The sequence below is a fragment of the Heptranchias perlo genome, chromosome 9 (genome assembly GCF_035084215.1).
Source record: "Heptranchias perlo isolate sHepPer1 chromosome 9, sHepPer1.hap1, whole genome shotgun sequence".
Taxonomy (NCBI): Eukaryota; Metazoa; Chordata; class Chondrichthyes; order Hexanchiformes; family Hexanchidae; genus Heptranchias; species Heptranchias perlo.
In genome coordinates, this window is record NC_090333.1 from 89,387,621 (window position 1) to 89,393,620 (window position 6,000).

A 6,000-nucleotide genomic window follows, 5' to 3' on the forward strand; every position below is an offset into this window, starting at 1 on the left:
TCTGGCCCGCACCTCAGACTGTTGCTGTTGTCCAAATGAATGCACCTTGTGCTTTAGCTTTAGGCACCATCCAGAGTTCCTGCTTGGCTACTACTGAATGTGTCCCGTCCTCCAGCCTTAAGTACCATCCATCGTTCCTTCTTGGAACACTCCGACCGGTTTCGCCATCTTGCGGCTCATCAGGGAGCTACAAACAAACAGACCCAGTCCTTAGTGCGTCACTTGCAAAAGTTAGGTTTTAAAATGGTGGGCAGAGGGGGGAAACGCCCTCCCTATGTTGTCTGCCTCTTGGTTCTGGCCCGCACCTCAGACTGTTGCTGTTGTCCAAATGAATGCACCTTGTGCTTTAGCTTTAGGCACCATCCAGAGTTCCTGCTTGGCTACTACTGAATGTGTCCCGTCCTCCAGCCTTAAGTACCATCCATCGTTCCTTCTTGGAACACACCGACCGGTTTCGCCATCTTGCGGCTCATCAGGGAGCTACAAACAAACAGACCCAGTCCTTAGTGCGTCACTTGCAAAAGTTAGGTTTTAAAATGGTGGGCAGAGGGGGGAAACGCCCTCCCTATGTTGTCTGCCTCTTGGTTCTGGCCCGCACCTCAGACTGTTGCTGTTGTCCAAATGAATGCACCTTGTGCTTTAGCTTTAGGCACCATCCAGAGTTCCTGCTTGGCTACTACTGAATGTGTCCCGTCCTCCAGCCTTAAGTACCATCCATCGTTCCTTCTTGGAACACTCCGACCGGTTTCGCCATCTTGCGGCTCATCAGGGAGCTACAAACAAACAGACCCAGTCCTTAGTGCGTCACTTGCAAAAGTTAGGTTTTAAAATGGTGGGCAGAGGGGGGAAACGCCCTCCCTATGTTGTCTGCCTCTTGGTTCTGGCCCGCACCTCAGACTGTTGCTGTTGTCCAAATGAATGCACCTTGTGCTTTAGCTTTAGGCACCATCCAGAGTTCCTGCTTGGCTACTACTGAATGTGTCCCGTCCTCCAGCCTTAAGTACCATCCATCGTTCCTTCTTGGAACACTCCGACCGGTTTCGCCATCTTGCGGCTCATCAGGGAGCTACAAACAAACAGACCCAGTCCTTAGTGCGTCACTTGCAAAAGTTAGGTTTTAAAATGGTGGGCAGAGGGGGGAAACGCCCTCCCTATGTTGTCTGCCTCTTGGTTCTGGCCCGCACCTCAGACTGTTGCTGTTGTCCAAATGAATGCACCTTGTGCTTTAGCTTTAGGCACCATCCAGAGTTCCTGCTTGGCTACTACTGAATGTGTCCCGTCCTCCAGCCTTAAGTACCATCCATCGTTCCTTCTTGGAACACTCCGACCGGTTTCGCCATCTTGCGGCTCATCAGGGAGCTACAAACAAACAGACCCAGTCCTTAGTGCGTCACTTGCAAAAGTTAGGTTTTAAAATGGTGGGCAGAGGGGGGAAACGCCCTCCCTATGTTGTCTGCCTCTTGGTTCTGGCCCGCACCTCAGACTGTTGCTGTTGTCCAAATGAATGCACCTTGTGCTTTAGCTTTAGGCACCATCCAGAGTTCCTGCTTGGCTACTACTGAATGTGTCCCGTCCTCCAGCCTTAAGTACCATCCATCGTTCCTTCTTGGAACACTCCGACCGGTTTCGCCATCTTACGGCTCATCAGGGAGCTACAAACAAACAGACCCAGTCCTTAGTGCGTCACTTGCAAAAGTTAGGTTTTAAAATGGTGGGCAGAGGGGGGAAACGCCCTCCCTATGTTGTCTGCCTCTTGGTTCTGGCCCGCACCTCAGACTGTTGCTGTTGTCCAAATGAATGCACCTTGTGCTTTAGCTTTAGGCACCATCCAGAGTTCCTGCTTGGCTACTACTGAATGTGTCCCGTCCTCCAGCCTTAAGTACCATCCATCGTTCCTTCTTGGAACACTCCGACCGGTTTCGCCATCTTGCGGCTCATCAGGGAGCTACAAACAAACAGACCCAGTCCTTAGTGCGTCACTTGCAAAAGTTAGGTTTTAAAATGGTGGGCAGAGGGGGGAAACGCCCTCCCTATGTTGTCTGCCTCTTGGTTCTGGCCCGCACCTCAGACTGTTGCTGTTGTCCAAATGAATGCACCTTGTGCTTTAGCTTTAGGCACCATCCAGAGTTCCTGCTTGGCTACTACTGAATGTGTCCCGTCCTCCAGCCTTAAGTACCATCCATCGTTCCTTCTTGGAACACTCCGACCGGTTTCGCCATCTTGCGGCTCATCAGGGAGCTACAAACAAACAGACCCAGTCCTTAGTGCGTCACTTGCAAAAGTTAGGTTTTAAAATGGTGGGCAGAGGGGGGAAACGCCCTCCCTATGTTGTCTGCCTCTTGGTTCTGGCCCGCACCTCAGACTGTTGCTGTTGTCCAAATGAATGCACCTTGTGCTTTAGCTTTAGGCACCATCCAGAGTTCCTGCTTGGCTACTACTGAATGTGTCCCGTCCTCCAGCCTTAAGTACCATCCATCGTTCCTTCTTGGAACACTCCGACCGGTTTCGCCATCTTGCGGCTCATCAGGGAGCTACAAACAAACAGACCCAGTCCTTAGTGCGTCACTTGCAAAAGTTAGGTTTTAAAATGGTGGGCAGAGGGGGGAAACGCCCTCCCTATGTTGTCTGCCTCTTGGTTCTGGCCCGCACCTCAGACTGTTGCTGTTGTCCAAATGAATGCACCTTGTGCTTTAGCTTTAGGCACCATCCAGAGTTCCTGCTTGGCTACTACTGAATGTGTCCCGTCCTCCAGCCTTAAGTACCATCCATCGTTCCTTCTTGGAACACTCCGACCGGTTTCGCCATCTTGCGGCTCATCAGGGAGCTACAAACAAACAGACCCAGTCCTTAGTGCGTCACTTGCAAAAGTTAGGTTTTAAAATGGTGGGCAGAGGGGGGAAACGCCCTCCCTATGTTGTCTGCCTCTTGGTTCTGGCCCGCACCTCAGACTGTTGCTGTTGTCCAAATGAATGCACCTTGTGCTTTAGCTTTAGGCACCATCCAGAGTTCCTGCTTGGCTACTACTGAATGTGTCCCGTCCTCCAGCCTTAAGTACCATCCATCGTTCCTTCTTGGAACACTCCGACCGGTTTCGCCATCTTGCGGCTCATCAGGGAGCTACAAACAAACAGACCCAGTCCTTAGTGCGTCACTTGCAAAAGTTAGGTTTTAAAATGGTGGGCAGAGGGGGGAAACGCCCTCCCTATGTTGTCTGCCTCTTGGTTCTGGCCCGCACCTCAGACTGTTGCTGTTGTCCAAATGAATGCACCTTGTGCTTTAGCTTTAGGCACCATCCAGAGTTCCTGCTTGGCTACTACTGAATGTGTCCCGTCCTCCAGCCTTAAGTACCATCCATCGTTCCTTCTTGGAACACTCCGACCGGTTTCGCCATCTTGCGGCTCATCAGGGAGCTACAAACAAACAGACCCAGTCCTTAGTGCGTCACTTGCAAAAGTTAGGTTTTAAAATGGTGGGCAGAGGGGGGAAACGCCCTCCCTATGTTGTCTGCCTCTTGGTTCTGGCCCGCACCTCAGACTGTTGCTGTTGTCCAAATGAATGCACCTTGTGCTTTAGCTTTAGGCACCATCCAGAGTTCCTGCTTGGCTACTACTGAATGTGTCCCGTCCTCCAGCCTTAAGTACCATCCATCGTTCCTTCTTGGAACACTCCGACCGGTTTCGCCATCTTGCGGCTCATCAGGGAGCTACAAACAAACAGACCCAGTCCTTAGTGCGTCACTTGCAAAAGTTAGGTTTTAAAATGGTGGGCAGAGGGGGGAAACGCCCTCCCTATGTTGTCTGCCTCTTGGTTCTGGCCCGCACCTCAGACTGTTGCTGTTGTCCAAATGAATGCACCTTGTGCTTTAGCTTTAGGCACCATCCAGAGTTCCTGCTTGGCTACTACTGAATGTGTCCCGTCCTCCAGCCTTAAGTACCATCCATCGTTCCTTCTTGGAACACTCCGACCGGTTTCGCCATCTTGCGGCTCATCAGGGAGCTACAAACAAACAGACCCAGTCCTTAGTGCGTCACTTGCAAAAGTTAGGTTTTAAAATGGTGGGCAGAGGGGGGAAACGCCCTCCCTATGTTGTCTGCCTCTTGGTTCTGGCCCGCACCTCAGACTGTTGCTGTTGTCCAAATGAATGCACCTTGTGCTTTAGCTTTAGGCACCATCCAGAGTTCCTGCTTGGCTACTACTGAATGTGTCCCGTCCTCCAGCCTTAAGTACCATCCATCGTTCCTTCTTGGAACACTCCGACCGGTTTCGCCATCTTGCGGCTCATCAGGGAGCTACAAACAAACAGACCCAGTCCTTAGTGCGTCACTTGCAAAAGTTAGGTTTTAAAATGGTGGGCAGAGGGGGGAAACGCCCTCCCTATGTTGTCTGCCTCTTGGTTCTGGCCCGCACCTCAGACTGTTGCTGTTGTCCAAATGAATGCACCTTGTGCTTTAGCTTTAGGCACCATCCAGAGTTCCTGCTTGGCTACTACTGAATGTGTCCCGTCCTCCAGCCTTAAGTACCATCCATCGTTCCTTCTTGGAACACTCCGACCGGTTTCGCCATCTTGCGGCTCATCAGGGAGCTACAAACAAACAGACCCAGTCCTTAGTGCGTCACTTGCAAAAGTTAGGTTTTAAAATGGTGGGCAGAGGGGGGAAACGCCCTCCCTATGTTGTCTGCCTCTTGGTTCTGGCCCGCACCTCAGACTGTTGCTGTTGTCCAAATGAATGCACCTTGTGCTTTAGCTTTAGGCACCATCCAGAGTTCCTGCTTGGCTACTGCATTAGGGTTAGGGTTAGGGTTAGGGTTAGGGTTAGGGTTAGGGTTAGGGTTAGGGTTACGCTGCATTAGGGTTAGGGTTAGGGTTAGGGTTACGCTGCATTAGGGTTAGGGTTAGGGTTACGCTGCGTTAGGGTTAGGGTTAGGGTTAGGGTTAGGGTTAGGGTTACGCTGCATTAGGGTTAGGGTTAGGGTTAGGGTTAGGGTTAGGGTTAGGGTTACGCTGCATTAGGGTTAGGGTTAGGGTTAGGGTTAGGGTTACGCTGCATTAGGGTTAGGGTTAGGGTTAGGGTTAGGGTTAGGGTTAGGGTTAGGGTTAGGGCCCGCTGCATTAGGGTTAGGTTTTAAAATGGTGGGCAGAGGGGTTAGGGTTAGGGTTAGGGTTAGGGTTAGGGTTAGGGTTAGGGTTAGGGTTAGGGTTAGGGTTAGTGCGTTAGGGTTAGGGTTAGGGTTAGGGTTAGGGTTAGGGTTAGGTTTTAAAATGGTGGGCAGAGGGGGGAAACGCCCTCCCTATGTTGTCTGCCTCTTGGTTCTGGCCCGCACCTCAGACTGTTGCTGTTGTCCAAATGAATGCACCTTGTGCTTTAGCTTTAGGCACCATCCAGAGGTCCTGCTTGGCTACTACTGAATGTGTCCCGTCCTCCAGCCTTAAGTACCATCCATCGTTCCTTCTTGGAACACTCCGACCGGTTTCGCCATCTTGCGGCTCATCAGGGAGCTATAAACAAACAGACCAAGTCCTTAGTGCGTCACTTGCAAAAGTTAGGTTTTAAAATGGTGGGCAGAGGGGGGAAACGCCCTCCCTATGTTGTCTGCCTCTTGGTTCTGGCCCGCACCTCAGACTGTTGCTGTTGTCCAAATGAATGCACCTTGTGCTTTAGCTTTAGGCACCATCCAGAGGTCCTGCTTGGCTACTACTGAATGTGTCCCGTCCTCCAGCCTTAAGTACCATCCATCGTTCCTTCTTGGAACACTCCGACCGGTTTCGCCATCTTGCGGCTCATCAGGGAGCTATAAACAAACAGACCAAGTCCTTAGTGCGTCACTTGCAAAAGTTAGGTTTTAAAATGGTGGGCAGAGGGGGGAAACGCCCTCCCTATGTTGTCTGCCTCTTGGTTCTGGCCCGCACCTCAGACTGTTGCTGTTGTCCAAATGAATGCACCTTGTGCTTTAGCTTTAGGCACCATCCAGAGGTCCTGCTTGGCTACTACTGAATGTGTC